This window comes from Bacillus rossius, chromosome 1 (genome assembly GCF_032445375.1).
Source record: "Bacillus rossius redtenbacheri isolate Brsri chromosome 1, Brsri_v3, whole genome shotgun sequence".
NCBI lineage: Eukaryota > Metazoa > Arthropoda > Insecta > Phasmatodea > Bacillidae > Bacillus > Bacillus rossius.
The window spans coordinates 56,194,863-56,212,673 of record NC_086330.1 but is presented as its reverse complement, the minus strand read 5'-3'; the positions used below and the strand labels follow the sequence as shown (position 1 = coordinate 56,212,673).

The 17,811-nt window shown below is 37.5% G+C and overlaps 1 long non-coding RNA gene across 1 annotated transcript in view; it reads left to right on the top strand.

Annotated features, from left to right (window-relative positions):
* The first annotated feature begins 41 nt into the window (after nt 1-41).
* Nucleotides 42-17,811, top strand: part of LOC134529078 (uncharacterized) — a 32,568-nt gene continuing 14,798 nt past the window's right edge. The window contains exon 1 of the long non-coding RNA XR_010074457.1: nt 42-80. This is a non-coding gene — a long non-coding RNA (uncharacterized LOC134529078). The remainder of the gene's footprint in view (nt 81-17,811) is intronic.

Sequence of the window (17,811 nt, the reverse complement as noted above, 5' to 3'; positions counted from 1 at the left end):
TCACAAAGATAACACATAGTTTGGTAAGCCTTGTTTTGATAGCTTAGTACCATTTACCTGCTGGGACGTCCACACAAAAAGTAAGTAACATTAATTCACGACTGGCTCATATACCCGCGGCTTTGCTCGCGCAGTTTCCGGGTATTGCTGATATTTTACCATAGTGAGATAAGCATGTGTTTAGTTCTAAAAGTTTAACTTAAAAAATAGACACAATACAATGTCCGGTTCGTGTAGATTTAATTCATAACCAAATCGTATAAGACCGATATTTCTAAAGTGGTTGTGCATACAACTTATTTTTAGTATAGGTAAGTTTGCCTATTGTGTAACTTCCGTTTTAGTGCATTTAAGTATAGATTTTACCTTAGTTAAATCACAATTATCTTCTTTTTATTTCATGATGTAAATCAATTCCAAAAATTTTGAAACTTGCGCCTATTTCATTTTAATTAACATTATGCCATCGTTTACACATGAAATACATTTTTATTATAAATATATATAGCTATATATATAGCTATATGTATAAACGGTCCATCCCTTTAGAGGTAGGATTAGAGCTAGCTGTAAAAAAGAGCTGGTAGATTTTATAAGTTTATAGATCATCTTAGATAACTTTCACAGATTTGATTTTCTAATATAAACAAAGACCCCTTCCCCTTGCGGTAGAATATCGAAAAATGGTTTAAAAACAATTTTATGATATCATATAATGTAGGTTATCGTTACTCAGTTTATTACCTACCGCATAATTTACTTAATTGCTATAAAAAATAACTTAACCACGTTCCATTACCTCTGGGGTCGTACTTTAAAAAATGGTAATAACACCCTAAGTAACTTATTATTTAAGTTATTAATGCTTAGTTTCTTACCTCTTGCTTGATTTTAATAGACATATTAATTTTTACTCTAAAACATCCACTTGGCGTTTGAATATCAAAAAAATATAATAAAAATGAAAGCATACTCATCATATATGTTATTCGTGTTCAGCTATCACTTGATTTGCTGTGGAAAATTGATTATTTATATAAAACAAAACTTATCCCCTTTTCACTCCCTTAGATTTTGAATTAAGAAAAATAGAGATTTTACTAAGAAGCAACTCTAAATGCACGTTGTTCTTTATTAGTTTCTTACCCGTAGTTCGAATAGATTCATAAGTACGCATTTTTGGTTTTTAAAACTTCAGTTATCTCTTTTACACCTTTTAGGAGTTTAATTTCACCAAATGGTAATATCGTGGTTTGTAGCTTTAGTATATATGTTGACACCCAATATATTTCCTTATGCTTCTTTATCTTCGGAGATATAACTTATAAATTTAAAACCACGTTTACCTATTTTTCACTCGTCTAGTATTTAAGTTAACCAAAGACCTAACTAATGAAAAAGTTTCATCAAAATCCGTCATCTAGTACCTATTGATTAATGCCAGAACAGACAGGCAAACAAAAAACATTCGAAGATTAAAAAAAGGAAGAATTTATATGTATATTTTTTTAGTTCTCGATTATTTTAATATCCATTACAATATATATTTTCATAATTTCTTCCAGTGTACAGACTTTTAACATCGGAAAATTTTATTGTTAGTATAGATGTTTAAGCGATAGTGCCACTAATTAAAATTTATTATTTTACAGCCTTTGGTTAAACCATTTTAAATTTTCACTTAAATATTCTATAAATTAAACAAAGAAAAAATTAATGTCAAGAAAGAAGCAATATAAGTGTCGTTTCCAAAACTTAATCTTTTTTTGCGTGCTGCAAGGGATACGAATTTTCAACGTCAATGGTGTCTCAGGCGTGTTAAAAACAAACTTATTTTGAAAATAAATTCGGTTTAATTTGTTGTGTTCCTTCTGTGTTCCTTCACAGTGGGCTTCAAACCACTAGTTAGCCGTCTGGTATCGTACAATTGACATTTACCATTTTGATACTGCATTGGATTTATGCAGTCATCCCCAGCTGACGAGCGCCTCTGAGTGGTGCAACCATGCATAACCTGTTTTTGGGCTAGTACGAGAGATTGGGGGTAACTAATTAATGAAGTTGCGTTCTTTCTCTTTGTCCTTCAGTTTTAAGATGCTGGGACATAACTAAACTAGCTTCCACCCGGGGCAAGAACTCACTTTGGCACTCCTTTATTTTTTTTTAAACCAATCAAACCAAAACGTTTCCCGACGAACACCTCATATTGTCACCACATATTAATTCCATTACGCTATTCCAAATCATATTTATTCAACTTGGATTGATAAATAAATATATTTATTGGCAGTAATTTCATTTATAATACATCACAAGTAGGATAGTTCACGAAGAATGCAGGTTTTTTTTAAAAAATATTTGATGATATACATGTATGCATCCAGGCATTCCAAATATAATTCATTTCAATTTCATCTGCCCTCCAACATTGTGTCCTAACAGTACGATATTCAAGTAAATATCCATAGTAGATTTGCTCTGCCAGTTTAACCCCCCTCCCCAAATGCGAAGTCTGGGCACAAGCTCCTTTTGCCCCCCCCCCCCCCCCCCCACACACACACACATTTACGTAGCTGCTCGAGGGACACATGCTGGGCCGCGCGTCTCTGGGGGTTGCGCGTAGCTGAAGGCGCGTTCGTGATTCAGCAAGGACGTACACGCTCCAAAACTAAAAATCGTAGGGGGATGGAGTGGAATGGAGGCATTTTTAAAAATTCCATCTCTTTCATGGGCAGGCCGCGTTGGTCAGTTGGTCAACTCGGGGTGCTTCCGTATTTTGCCACCGCGCTTTTCACGTCTCTTAATTCACCCTTCATCGCCTCAAATAACCTCAACGTCCAGCGCACGTCAAAACTCAGCTCATTTATTCTACCGTTCGTTAATTAATTCATTAATTTTAGATGCAAAATATCCCAGAAATTAAGGCTCATGCTTGCATTGACGTCAGAGCTTCACACGTTTGGAACCTTGAATATGTTTTCTCTCTGGGCTGCTTCTACATCTATCGAAATGATAGTCCGCACTTATGACTTAAGAAGCCTAATATTACCACTTACGGTGGCCTCCTGGCTGGTCGCACGAGCTCTTAAGGCCGGGGGCATTAAGGGCGACGCTGGCGCACTACACGCCTCTTCGCCTCTACGCGCCAGGCACAAAACTGGCGTGCAGGATTCGCGTCGGTAAAGCGCCTCTATGAGACTTGTAGCGGTGGTCCTATCATTTTATGCTCGAATATTACAGATTAAGACTCCCTGCACGTCCCTATACCACTTACAATACTGTGTGTAGAATTATTCATACCTAAAAATGTTCGGGAAAACACCCGTACAGCCTTTTTTCAGTGTCCAAAAAATACTCGTTATGGACGAAACCATGAAACGAAACTTGTATAGCAACATGAAATGGCTCCTAAATGCTATTCGTAATCAAACACTTTTAATAAATCTCGAGCGGTTTTGTAAATGACGCGTTAACACCTGGATTTCTGCACGCCGTGTGGCGATCTGGCCAAGTGACCGCCTTGGTTAGTGAGTGTTACCTTTTGACAGTATGTACTGCCCTTCAGATCAAATCACTTGCCACATTGGCTACCTAATTGAAACGGTCTTTTTCTTAAGAGAACGATGTCCAAAGTCTCGTCGACATGGAGGATGGAGGGCGACTAGCTGAAACAGAAGCATGGACGGAATGAATGGGTGGAGGATACGGGAGTGCCCCGAGAAAACTATCGGCTCACGGCAACGTCCACCACGTTTTCCACTTCAGTAAAATTAATGTTTGAACTTGCTACTAAACTAAAACAGGTCATCATGATGCAAGGCGAGTGGTCTGACCACAGCATTAACGTGGATCTTGTCAAAGAGTGTGTTGAATCAAAAGTCGGTTAGTAATGTTCGTATAGTCATTGGAATGTAAAAAATAATAAAGCAATTGTAAGTCCAGCATTAATTAATATTTCCAATACGTTGACAATCAGGATACATTTTAATTTTTTTTAATTATCATAAACCTTCGTTATGTAATTGTTTCGATGTTATCATTCGACACCTAGCAGATTTTCGACAACATATGTTAATCATTGTTTCAAGTAACTTATTTAGAGGCAAAGAGTGAGCTCAAATAGCTCCTATTGTCCTAACGAAGCACGTGTCTAGCCAGTCAGGGAGGTATTGAGGTTTATAAAATACAAACTGTAGGAGGTTAGGGATAACGCGCTAATCCAAAATATCTCCCCATCGAGGAGGTGCGGAGATTTCTCTTTCAGGAAGAAATAAAAATTGTATGTGTTATAACTTTTAAGTGTAAAACTCACGCTCTTATTTAAATTTTAGGATTGGGACAATTCGTGGGTTTTGTGACTTTAAGGTGGAGTATCTCATTGGCTGCTGAGATAATTAACTGGTTTCCCCGCGCATCGTTACTTTTTTTTTGGGCAGGTTTATTTTTGGCGCATATTACTTCACAAATGTACTGAGTTTGGATTTTAACCTGTCACGAAATTAATCTGCGTGAATTATTCCGGTTTGTACACGGTGATTTATCACGTAATGGGAAAACCAAAGGAGCTGATGACTGACGTTATTTGAAATAAAAGATTTTGCGACAAAATTGAGTGTTATTCGCCACAGAGCACACGATGGAGTGACACAAAGGCGCAGTTCACATGGTAGGCATTGCCGCATAAGTTGGTATATTTGAACATTTATTGTACAGTTTGGTGAACATTAGAATAGCGTCAGTTATCAACTTCTTCATTTATTTACACTCAGTCCTCAATCAATGTGTACCTAAAAGTTAGTCACAGGATACCTTCGTATGAATAAGTAACTATTATGCATTCTACATAATCGGAACACTTTAAAATTGTTTATAAGTACTTTTTTTAGTCAAGAGGGCACTAACAAAAAAAATGTTTGAATATACGGTTAGCTGTAACAGGTGTGCGATAGGCTATAGGTATGTCTGTTGAATTTTATGAATTTATTAACAGAAATGATTTTTGGATGTTATTATATTTATTCCATTTAAAATAGCAGTATTTGGAACACTCCACTAATTTTTTGATGTGTTTTATCTTAGCTCTCGGTATACGGCACTTGTTTGCAGTAATTTCGTGAATGCGAAGACAGTAAATGAACGTAAATGTGTAACAGACGGTGCTGCTATCTATGGCTGATGGTGTAAATCGAAGTTCACAAAGCCAGAGGGAAACTTTATAATATTAACTGTTTAATGAATGTATTAAGATGGGCAGTATTTTAATGAAATTACTTGTCGAAAATCAGGTTCAAAGCTGGGGTTTAGTATAGTTTCAAGTATTGTTCACTTTTAGTCAAGCCGTTTATAATGGTTTAAAATTTCTATCTTTGAAGCGATTGTTTATTATAGTAGATGTAGCGAACGTGCTGTTATCTACGCGTAATGGTGGCAAGTCACGTTTACGATACAGGCAGCGGATTCTAGCGGCGGGTGCGGAAAGTACGCATGTGATTCGCGTCCAGAACTGTATGTACTTTAAAACATATTTTGCGAATATTTATCATGTTTGGCATTGAACAGCACGACGCATTGCCATGTGACATTTCTAAGGCCGGGCCTATAAACTACGCAAGAAACGCAATAAAGCAAGAAGCAAAAGGTTCAGCAGCTTAATTTTAGAGCACCGGTTTATATACTACGCAAGGTGCAATAAAGCAATGGAGTATTGTTTAACTTTCAACGTTTTTTCGTTTTTGGCTTGCGTTTTCTAGGGCCATGTTGGAAGTGAAGTGTTCCAAAACTTAAGCGCAGATATTATGTGCATAGAAGGCTACGATATTTTTTTTATTATAAACATGGTGTTTTTCTTTGTTAAACTTTTGCACAGTGAAAGAAAATAACTTTTTTATAACATCATGTACATTTAATATGTTTTCATGATAAACATGACTTAATGAAAGAAGCCTGAGGAAGAAATTAGTTTTCAACTGTTTTTCAATTTCGTGTTGTCGGTTTGGTGCTTTTAAGCGCCGTGTTTTTCTTGGATTTATGGCGTGTTGCGTTATTGCGTCGTTGTTAATTGCATATTTTATCAAACGCACCTAATACGTTATAAATACATAGTTATGATACGAATTTATTCCTGGAAGTTATTTGTATAAAGTGAGTATTAATAAATAAGTTATTTATTTAAAATTTGTGGTTCCTTCCTTCTGATGCCACGTTAATTAATCATTTTTAAATTGGTACATGATAAATTAAAGAATTAGGTATTTATAAAACAAACACATACAAATTTTTTATAATAATAACTTCCTGAATCTATAATATTTTGTTCTTTTTTTTAATTTAGAGGGATGGTTAAATCAAGAGCAGAGTGCATGTGAGAATACAGGCAGAGAAATCGTGAGAAAAAATTGCAAACTCGAGGATTAGAGCAAAAAAAAACGGTCGCTCTTAACTCTACTCAACGTAACGGGTTTTTTGCTTGCTACCGAGATTATGTTACATATCACTGGCGAGTGTTAAAAGACTCGTTCTTACTCTCTCTCTTTGTCTTATCCCTCCCCCTTATTTGTGAGCTTATAAACACCTCTTGGTTCACGTGTACCGCCTAACTGCGTAGTGCTGCATATGTTAATCAAACATAACTTATTTCATTTAAATTATTTTTATGCTTTTTAAGTGATCATTTTGTTGGAGCGCTTATAAAGCGACAGATAACAAAAAATATACTGAACTAATAAAGTTGCATCCTGTTGTGTTTTTTTGGTAACACTGTAAACCATAAGGTAAAAGAGAGTGAGTAAGCGCACATTTTGTTTGAACTGCGAATGCAAATCTTTTTTTAATGTTGAATCATTATACGTGAAACGTTCGTTTTACTACGCTTAAAATGTTTGAAAAATGCCTTAAATCTTAAATAGATCTAATGAAATAATAAGTTATACATTATTTTAAAATCAGTGCTTTGCGTCATGTCTCCTTGTGGTTTGAGTAAAATGGAGCAGTAAATGTGACAGACTGTGAAAACTTTAATCATTTATTAAAACAATAGTTGATATTTGTGTGTGAAATAAAATTGTTTTCAAATGTCAACAACAAACATAAAAATAACTTAATGATGTTATGTGATAACTAAGACCTTCATGATTCGTGTTACATTTTGACGACAGAATAGAATTCAAATGATTGTATACTGAACCTCCACGCACATAAAAATAATTTCTGTACTTTAAAAAAATTATTATTTAGAAACCATTTGCCAAGAAATAGTTTGTAATTCTACAAGAAAGATATTGTAACTTTGTACAACGCATGTCTATGGTTATTTTTGCATGTATGAAAATAGTTTTACGTCGTAAAACTGAGTACTGCTTATGAAAAGCGCATGTAATTTAAATTTTTATTGATGTTTAATTCAAGCCCTTTTAACAATGGAAAAATGGAAAATATAATCAAATATTCTATAGTTGTTCTTGATTTTCTTTATCAAACTTATTTATATGCACAGTTAATACTGAAAAGCTATTCAGGTAACGGTTTAAAAATATCTTTAACTATTGGAGGAACTGGGACTACACAAGACATAAATTCCCGGGTAAGAACCGATCCCAGTATAACTGCGAAAACTATTCTGTAGAGATACAGTTGTTTTTCGTGTGAATGTAAACATTTTACAATTATATGTTTATTAAAAAATTACAGTGTAGTATTGTAACACGTGTTGTTTGATACATTATAATGGATTAGAAGCCAATTAAAAGCAGATAGTAAAACGTCTTTGGGATTCATGTTTGATCCGGCGAGAAATGTGGCAGCGACCAATAAACACATGATATCAACTTGATCGCGCACATGTACTGGTGGACATGACTAAATAGTTCCGTGAGAAGAAAACGTGTTTGATTTTTCCTGTGGCCACCGAGTTTTTTCACGTTAATAACTTTCCCACTGCTATAGAGATTTTTCAAGTCCCCATTGCATGGTGCCATTCCCTGTAACCCTTCTTGGGATGGGGGAAGGACACCTGTTCAGAAATACAATGTGTCCATAAAAGAGTATCCAAGTTTCAATGGTATCTTATAACAGTTTAATTTTAACAATTTACAACAAATCATACATCAGTGGGAAGGTAAACTTACCTAGTTTTTCTTACTTTTATGATCAATATGTGCACCTTTAGTTACACGGCACACATCCAACCTACAGTCCAATTCGTACCACACTTTGGTTAACTAGTCCGGAGCAATGGAAGCAATGGCCTTTTCAACTCTGGGAAATTTTCGAGGAATTTCTTTGGTGTTCTACAAGTTTATGAGCACGTTGATACCCCGGATACGAACATTATGGGTATTTACCTTCCCACTTAGATCAAAAATGTTGACCTATCGCTGAACACCACGCGATCAAAGAGGTCATCCTTCCGCTCAAACACTTGAAATGCAATGTTTCAACGTACACTATAGTCAACTGGCTTTAAACCATGTAGCAACTGTAACCGGCATGAACGCATGTGTAAACGTGTTCTTAAAACCTTCCACGCGGTCCTCTTTGGGAACTGAAATTCAAGACTTGTTTTCCGAAAAAATTTTTCAGCACTACGCAGGTAAGAAGCTCTCACAAGGTTCCATACTTTTCCCTTTACAACACATCCGGTCGTTTAGAACTGCCTATACCATCGGTGGATGTTTGTTATCACATGGGAGATCACAATTAAACTTTAAACGAAACGCACGTTTAACTGAAATTATTGATTCACTGTTAGAAACTGGCAGAACACAAAATTCTTTGCGCTCAGGAGTCGCCATTTTGCATAAGTGTGGTCCTGCAAGTAAGAAAACAACAAAGCAGTTCTCGCGCATGCACTTATGTAGAACTGTTTTGAATGTCTCTTTGATTGTGACCTTGAACCAACACTCTACAACGCTTTCAGATTATACTTTTAAATTTTTTATCTGGGACAATATTTTATGGAAACACTGCATAATCCATTAAATGGGTGGCAACTGCACTCATATTATAGTCTTCATTTTCCTTAATTTTCTCGTGACTGTAACTTCCTAGAGTCTTTGACGACGTAAACTTGGTCACTTAACCACGAGCAACCAATCCTACAGAAAAAAGAGTAAAATTTATGGCTCGGTCTCACGCGCAATGTTGGGTATTAATTTTTCATGCCATTAGTAATTGCACTGAAGGAACTTTCCCGTAAATTCATCGCCATAATAATTATCACTTACGAGACCTTTTACAACTAGAAAATAAAGTAAGAAAATATCTAGGGACAGAATCTGTGACCCAATGACAAATTGAAGACATCTGTCGTGATAAATTTATAGCACAGTAAGTTTTGTAAATGTAACATAAATTATTATGTATAATTACAAATATTTGTGAATTTGTACACTTACAAGGAAGCAACTGTATCACTAAAAAAAAATATGTTCGCATTACTACTGGGTTAGAATTTTTGCCTGGACATTTATGCTTTGTGTTATCTCAGTTTTGTCATTAGTTTAAGTTGTTTGTAAACCGTTCCCTAAATAACTTTCCAGTATTAACTGCGCGCATTAATAAGCATGATAAAAGAATAAAGGCCAATAGTTGAATATTCGATTATATTTTCCAAGGTATAAAAAATTAGGATTGTACTAAACACCAACCAAGATTTAACAGTTTTTATAAGCCAAGTAACATTTTTTTTAATTTAAGTAGTTTTTTGTAGTATCACAAATTATTTTTGACAACTGGTTACCAAAGAATATTTTGTAAAAGTACAAAAATTATTTTTTGTGAGGGACGTCTCTTTATTAATATTAATGAAAATAAAATTAAGTAACCAAATCAGCGTTTGAGACCGAGTTCTAAGTCTTGAGCACCGAGGCTGTCGTCTAGAGGAAGCATATGTGTGTATTCGGGGAATAGTAATTTGGGAGCGCGAAGGGTGATACTGCCTCGCGTAACACGTGCTGCATCGCCTCTAAGCTTGAGATGTTGAATTGGCGTGCATTCTTTCCGTTTGTGGATCGTAGGGATATTATCATTTTATAGCACGAGAACGAGTTTACAGCCACTATCCTGTCCTTATTCTGATTTTATGATTCTGGCCTAAAGTTAATTTTTAGTTAAAAATACTGTAAAAACACTATCAGTTATATTTACACACCAAAATATAAACTGCAGGCAAAATGCAAGAAAATTTCTAACATTACGGCATGTATTTCCTACGTATGTCCCTGTAGCCTGTCGAGTTGTTAGTAACTTTCATTCATGCCATTTAGTACCCATACGCAATGCCTAGAATTTCCTTATTTACTGTAGCAATATTTGTAATTGTAAAGAAGATAAATTAATAATGTAAGAATGCCTGTAAATTTCTTTGCAGCAAATATTTATTAGTCAAAGTACAGAAAATCTTCAATTTTTTTTCAGCATATTTGTGTTTAATCGTATAGCGTCATCAGTAGAATGTATTTCCATTTGCTTTGCAATTTTTGCACACATTTCTTGGCACAGAACATACAATTGCCCATTTTTGGTACAAGTAGTGATTGTTGCAGGTAGCATGCCAGCATGGGGCAAGTGATCTGCTTGTTGAGGTGCTGCTGTGACGCCTGCGATTCGTCTCCGACCTCATACAGCGGACCACCACCTGCACCACATTTCCAAATCCCTGTTCTGCAAGTTGAGCCACCTACACCACATTCAGAGCATACTCCGGCCGATTTCAGAACACCTCCGCATTTCAATACACTTCCGCTTCATTTAGATCCGCCTCCTCCACAATTAGATCCACCTCCTCTATATTTGGCGCCAACTCCTCCTCATTTAGATTCGCCTCCACATTTAAATCCATTACCTTCACCTTTTAACCCACCTTCCCCACATTTATATTCTTCTTCTCATTTTAATCCCCTTCCTCCCCATTTTAGTCTACTTCCTTCAAAGTTAGATCCATCTCCTGCAGATTTCAGTCCACCTCCATCTAATTTCAGTCCACCTGATCCAGATTCCAGTCTACCTTCTCCAGATTTCAGTTTACCTCCTTCAGATTCCAATCCACAACCTCTAAATTTCATTCCACCTTCTACAGATTTCAGTCCACCTCTTCCCGATTTCAGTCCACCTTCTCCACACTTTGGTACATCTACAGGCTTTGAACACAGTCATCATGCACACCACCAAGATCACCATTATCACCACCATCACCACCACCACCACTACGATGATTAATGTTGCATAACCACAAACCATTTAAAGGACTCTTCTTTCTTCAAAAAAATCAGTTAATACAGACTACTGTTTGAAGCTGTAAGAGATACTTTTATGATAAAATAACTCTGCTACTCTGGCATAGATGTTTAAGCTTTCTCTGAAAACAAGAACACTGTCAAGAATATGAAGAATATGGATTGACATAACAAAGCACACTAGCGCTAGAGTTGTTTATGATGTGGCATAAAGAAAGAAAACCTACTTAGATTTTATCAAGTAATATATTTTTAAAGAATAAATAGCATTATTTTTCAACAAGTGGTTTTTATATCAGTATGTGTAACAAAAAAAATGATATTTTGTTACAGATAAAATTATATAATGATCATGTGGCACAAGACGTGAATAATTATGAGGTAAAATATGGACGGAGTAGTAGCGAACATGGAAATAAATGCATATGTATATTTACTTTGCAGAGGAATCTTAAACTTAAATAAAGGATACCGTGTGTATAAATTGATGAGCGATTATAATGAAGATTCCTATTAAATGGTTCTACAAATGGTCGTGGCACAATTATGACAGACAATATGGTATATGGTAAAGGGTATATACCACAAAGAGATATCCTTCAAGATATTTACATTAACCCTAATAGGAGAACAGTGTAAATCAAACTGTTTTATACTCAAGATCACATATTTCTCATCTTACAAAGATAGAACAAAATCAAGAGAAATTATTTAAGAGAAATCGAAGAAGCCAAAATTTAACTAAAAGGGAACGATCGACATTAATGTACTTCAGATATAAATCACAAGATACCTAATGCAAATACGTTGATTAATTAAGTGTATCAGAAATTATAGGACAGTAAGGAAGAAACTGAAGTGTTGTCTACAATATAAACAGCGGAATTTTTGTTCAAAGATTAATTGTAAATCCATTAGTAAAGTTTATATTACTATGCAATTTAACTTCCAGTCATAATTATTGTGGCCACATATAATTAAAAACATTGTTTGGTAACTCATCTAAAATATTTCGGTAGAATCCTCATAGAAATCGAGATATATTTCATAGAAACCACTTAAATATATTTTTTTTTTCAAATCTTGAGAGGGATTTTCAAGCTTGACATTTTTATTTAAGAGTTTGTAACTGCGCAAAGAGTCAAAAATTAGTTGCAATTATAGTTAAATTCCGAAAAATTGTTTTTTTCTGGAAAGATTTTTACCACATTAACGTAATTTTAATAGTACCACCTTTCCTTCCTTTAGCCAGGGGTCTCCAAATTAGGGCCCGCAAGCACCAACCGACCGGAAATGCCGGTATCCGGCACGCCACAGTGTTACAGCATGTTGTTATACAGCGCCAGTTAGGCCTCGGCCCTTGAGACTTGTTGGAGGAGTCGGTGTGGCCCTTAGGCTAACAAATTTGAAGACATCTGCTTTAAATTATATAAGTAGCACCCTCTTATTAAATACAACATTTTTGCTTTCTTATGTTATTGATACTTGCTTTTTTTTTTTTAAATGAATTATGGCCAAATGAACCCATCACGGTTTGTGGTTAACCTACAAACGAAGTACTATTATTTTTTAGATACAATCATACAACATTTTTAGTGGTATCATACAACGGCTTAGATGTAAGCTGTAAATTATGCACGTAAAGGTAGAATAACTATAAATCATTAAGTATTAAACAATAGTTGTACCATTATAAGTTTTATTTATTATTACCTATGCGAATTCATGGACATTGATTTCCTAACAAAGTATTTAATTTAGTATTACTTAAGTAAAATATAGATTATCAATAGGTCTAGCTAGTATGAAATAATCAGTTCAATGGACTGGGCTAAGTATTTAATAATATTATAGCAATACTATAAACCAATAAAAACAAATAAAATTATACATATATATGATTGAAGCACAAGTTGTATATTCCAGTAATATTTAATTAAAAAATAAAAAAAACTATTATTTTACGAGGCCGTTTAGTTTAATAACCACGCACTATAGCGACTGCGCTACGATGTGTAACAGAAGATTGTAAGGGAATTTGTATTATATTTGTTGTAATACCAGAACCCTTAGATTAATAAAACTTGAAATTATTCTTTACTACTACTATTTTACTATACCAAATATATTCAAGGGTAGCTTCACCGTCATAATGTTTCATTTGGCACACCAATACGTTTTACATGTCCCCTAAGTATTATGAAAGTGACTGTATATGGGTTTATGGTCATACACGTGGTTCCGCCTTATTCCTGTGAAAATATCGTTGCATGGTGCGCGCGCATCGTAAAAATTCACTCTCATTTTATTTGATGTATATATACCGAGGTGGCGCAATGGTAACTCACTGGACTGGTACTCAGTACGGATCTAGTTTGAATCATGGACAGGTCGTCCTGATTGCAGATTTTCCCCAGAGATTTCCTGAAAAGACTCCAGGCTTCTGTGTACGTGTTCTACGCCGAAACAGGTTTCTTATTATTAGGCCATACTTTTAAATAAAATCGCATGATATATAAATAACATGAGAAGTCTTTTATTGTTTTCCAATTATATGGTGCCACTCTTTATTATTTAATAAAGAAGATGATGTATTGTTATATTTTTTAACAAGATGAATAACAACGTAGAATTAAAAACTTCCCCAAGGATTGTGTTTTAACTTTAATTTTTTTGTTATTTTGTATGAATGCCACATTTTAATATGATTTTCAAAATCAATTGTCACCCTGAGAAAATGGCGTTAGCTGTTAAATTTACCCCATAAAATATTTCGGGTGAGTTTCCGAACAACCTATACAATTACAGGTAATATTTAACAACATTATTTAAATACATACTGTTACGATCGCGCTTGGCTGCAGTGCTGGCGTCGCCGCGCTCGTTCGGCCTGTCTGCGCCCCCTTCCACCCGCATCCTCTCCCTGGTATCTCGTTTCATACTATCTCGCTACATCCTGACCGTCGCAGCGCGCACCTGCCTCAGATCGGGTTACTTAAAAGAGGCCGCACTGCGGAATAAAAGGACTCAGACGCCTTTATCGGCGTTCTTAGAGCAGCCACCGCGTCCTTCGAGGACTCACGACGCGTTTCTGGGCATTTCGACGGTGAAGGTCGCGAGATATCTCGGAGACATGCCCGATTGTTCTGGACGGGAACCCAAGGGCTATATAAGGAGAGTCAGTCTGAGTCTGAGTCAGTGAGTTGGGAGTTCAGTGGGGAGTTCTCCCGCAGCGGAGTTTCCGGGCGATAGTGCCGCGGGTGCGGCAGAGTGGCGAAGTCCTTGGACGAAGGTTCCAGGGCAGGGAGTGAGAGAGTTCAGTGGAGTCGGGAGTTTTCCCGCGGTGGAGTTTCCGGGCGATAGAGTCGCGGGCGTGGCGGAGTCCCGAGTGAAGTTGCGAGCAAGGCGTCGAGTAGGATCGTCGACGAAGGGGAAGTGCGTCGGGCAGCGGCGGAGTGTGGCGACGGAGTCCCGCGGCGGAGACCCACGAGGGGTGCTGCGACGAGAGTTGCGCCAGAGGTGCGGCCCAGAGAGGTGTGCGGAACGAGTAACTGGGGAATTGACATTTATTTTAGTGTAATTAATTATTTGCCAATTTAGATGTTTATTTGTAAGTGACAAGTAGTGGTAATAAATAAAACTGTGTGTGTGAAATAAAATCTATTAATTGGGCTATCCTTTACGAACCCGCGGTAAATCGTAACATTTTGGTGTCAGAAGTGGGATAGCCCTAATTAATAGATTTAGGATTCAGTTAAGAAATAGGATTTAGTTTTTCGAGAGTAAAGTTAGCATTTAGAAATTTAGTTAATTTGTAATTCTCTAGAGATAGTTTGAGTTTACTGTAGTCAATGATAGTTTTGAATGTAATAGAGTTATGTTATTTTAATTAGAAGGTTCGTCTAGGTCATTTAAAATTAAGAACAGTATTTAAAAAAATAATTATTATTTAGGTTGTTTAATTATTAGTAAATGCTTTAGAGAGATATGGCTACTGAAGGGCTTACTGACGAGCAATACAAGGAGATAAGGGTTGCTCTAGAAGAAATAAGAGCCACTTGGGAGAACTATAACAAAGAAATGGTAACCAAAATCGAGAACTTTACGGAATAAATGAAGAGTGGAAGGAAGGAGAGTAAGAACCACCATGAAGAAAAGAAGAGCGGGTCAAATAATAGCCTAGAGGAAATGAAGAAGGGTCAGGATGAACTGAAGCATAGCCAAGAAGAAATGAGGAATGAAATGAAGGCCGAAGTGAAGATAAGCATAGAAGAGAAGAACAGCCAAGAGAAAAACAGCGAAGAGAAGAACTGCGAACAGAAGACCAGTCAGGAGAAGAACAGTGAAGAGAAGAACAGAGAAATGAAGACCAGCCAAGAGGAGACCAGCCAAGAAGAGACCAGCCAAGAAGAGACCAGCCAAGAAGAGACCAGCCAAGAAGAGACCAGCCAAGAAGAGACCAGCCAAGAAGAGACCAGCCGAGAAGAGAACAGCGAAGAGAATAACAACAAAGAGAAGACTAGCGAAGAGAAGACTAGCGAAGAGAAGACTAGCGAAGAGAAGACTAGCAAAGAGAAGACTAGCAAAGAGAAGACTAGCAAAGAGAAGACCAGCAAAGAGAAGACCAGTGAAGAGGAGACCTGCCGAGAGGAGACCAGTGAAGAGAACAGTGAAGAGAACAGTTAAGAGAACAGCGAAGAGAACAGCGAAGAACACTGCGAAGAGGACATTAGCCAAGGAGAGGAGAACAGCTAGGACATGAAGATGAAAGAAGAGCTGAAGAAAAGCATAGAAGTAGTGAAGATGAGTTACAAAGTAAGGAATATTGAACAAGAAGAAATGAAGATAAACCAAAGAGAGAGGGCTAAATGCACAGAAGAGCTGAAGAAAAGCCGAGAAGAGATGTACATGAGTCAAGAAGAGATAGAGAAGTGCAAAGAAGAAACGAAGGAAGACCAAGAAGAGACACAGGAAGACCAAGAAGAGGTGAAGAAGGACCAAGAACAGGGGAAGAAAGACCGAGAAGTGAAAATGAGAACACAAAGAGTGAAGAAGATGGTGCAAGGAGTAACTGAGTGCAGTCCAGACGATATTCATAAGAACAAAGAGGGAATGAGGAACCAAGAAGAGACGAAGAAGAGCTGGGAAGAAATGCTTTGTGAACGAGTAGCTACGAGAGAACAAACAGAGAGAAAAAGGGAAGAAACAAGCGAACCATTGGGAGGCAACGAGCAATGCTCTCAAGAGTATCGGGTCCGTCCAAGGCAACGGTCGGTCTGTCTCGGGCAGCTGACTGAACGACATTGGGCATTAGCAACGCAGAAGTGTCACTGGGTGACGAGGGAAGCAACATCTACTGCGAGAGAGGGTTACCTGGTGAGACTGTACAGCCCGCGATGGAGAAAAGGCAGGAGGCCTAAACTTCGAGTAGCATGGGGACCTCCAGGAGGAGATGCATTACCTGTTCGGGACGAACAGGTTTAAGGAGGGGGCAATGTTACGATCGCGCTTGGCTGCAGTGCTGGCGTCGCCGCGCTCGTTCGGCCTGTCTGCGCCCCCTTCCACCCGCATCCTCTCCCTGGTATCTCGTGTCATACTATCTCGCTACATCCTGACCGTCGCAGCGCGCACCTGCCTCAGATCGGGTTACTTAAAAGAGGCCGCACTGCGGAATAAAAGGACTCAGACGCCTTTATCGGCGTTCTTAGAGCAGCCACCGCGTCCTTCGAGGACTCACGACGCGTTTCTGGGCATTTCGACGGTGAAGGTCGCGAGATATCTCGGAGACATGCCCGATTGTTCTGGACGGGAACCCAAGGGCTATATAAGGAGAGTCAGTCTGAGTCTGAGTCAGTGAGTTGGGAGTTCAGTGGGGAGTTCTCCCGCAGCGGAGTTTCCGGGCGATAGTGCCGCGGGTGCGGCAGAGTGGCGAAGTCCTTGGACGAAGGTTCCAGGGCAGGGAGTGAGAGAGTTCAGTGGAGTCGGGAGTTTTCCCGCGGTGGAGTTTCCGGGCGATAGAGTCGCGGGCGTGGCGGAGTCCCGAGTGAAGTTGCGAGCAAGGCGTCGAGTAGGATCGTCGACGAAGGGGAAGTGCGTCGGGCAGCGGCGGAGTGTGGCGACGGAGTCCCGCGGCGGAGACCCACGAGGGGTGCTGCGACGAGAGTTGCGCCAGAGGTGCGGCCCAGAGAGGTGTGCGGAACGAGTAACTGGGGAATTGACATTTATTTTAGTGTAATTAATTATTTGCCAATTTAGATGTTTATTTGTAAGTGACAAGTAGTGGTAATAAATAAAACTGTGTGTGTGAAATAAAATCTATTAATTGGGCTATCCTTTACGAACCCGCGGTAAATCGTAACAATACATTAATACATACACAATCATTAAAAGAGTTTTCACGACGAGAAAATGGGATTTCCAAATAAAAAGATTAACATAAGAAGTTTTCTAACAACTTTCTGAAAGTTATTATTTTTTTTAGCGCGTTATGTATGTGTAAGACTACTAATAAAATTCTCCCAATTCTTCATTAAAATTCATGTAGATTGTTGTAAATAAATTTTATTTTTAATTTTGTAAT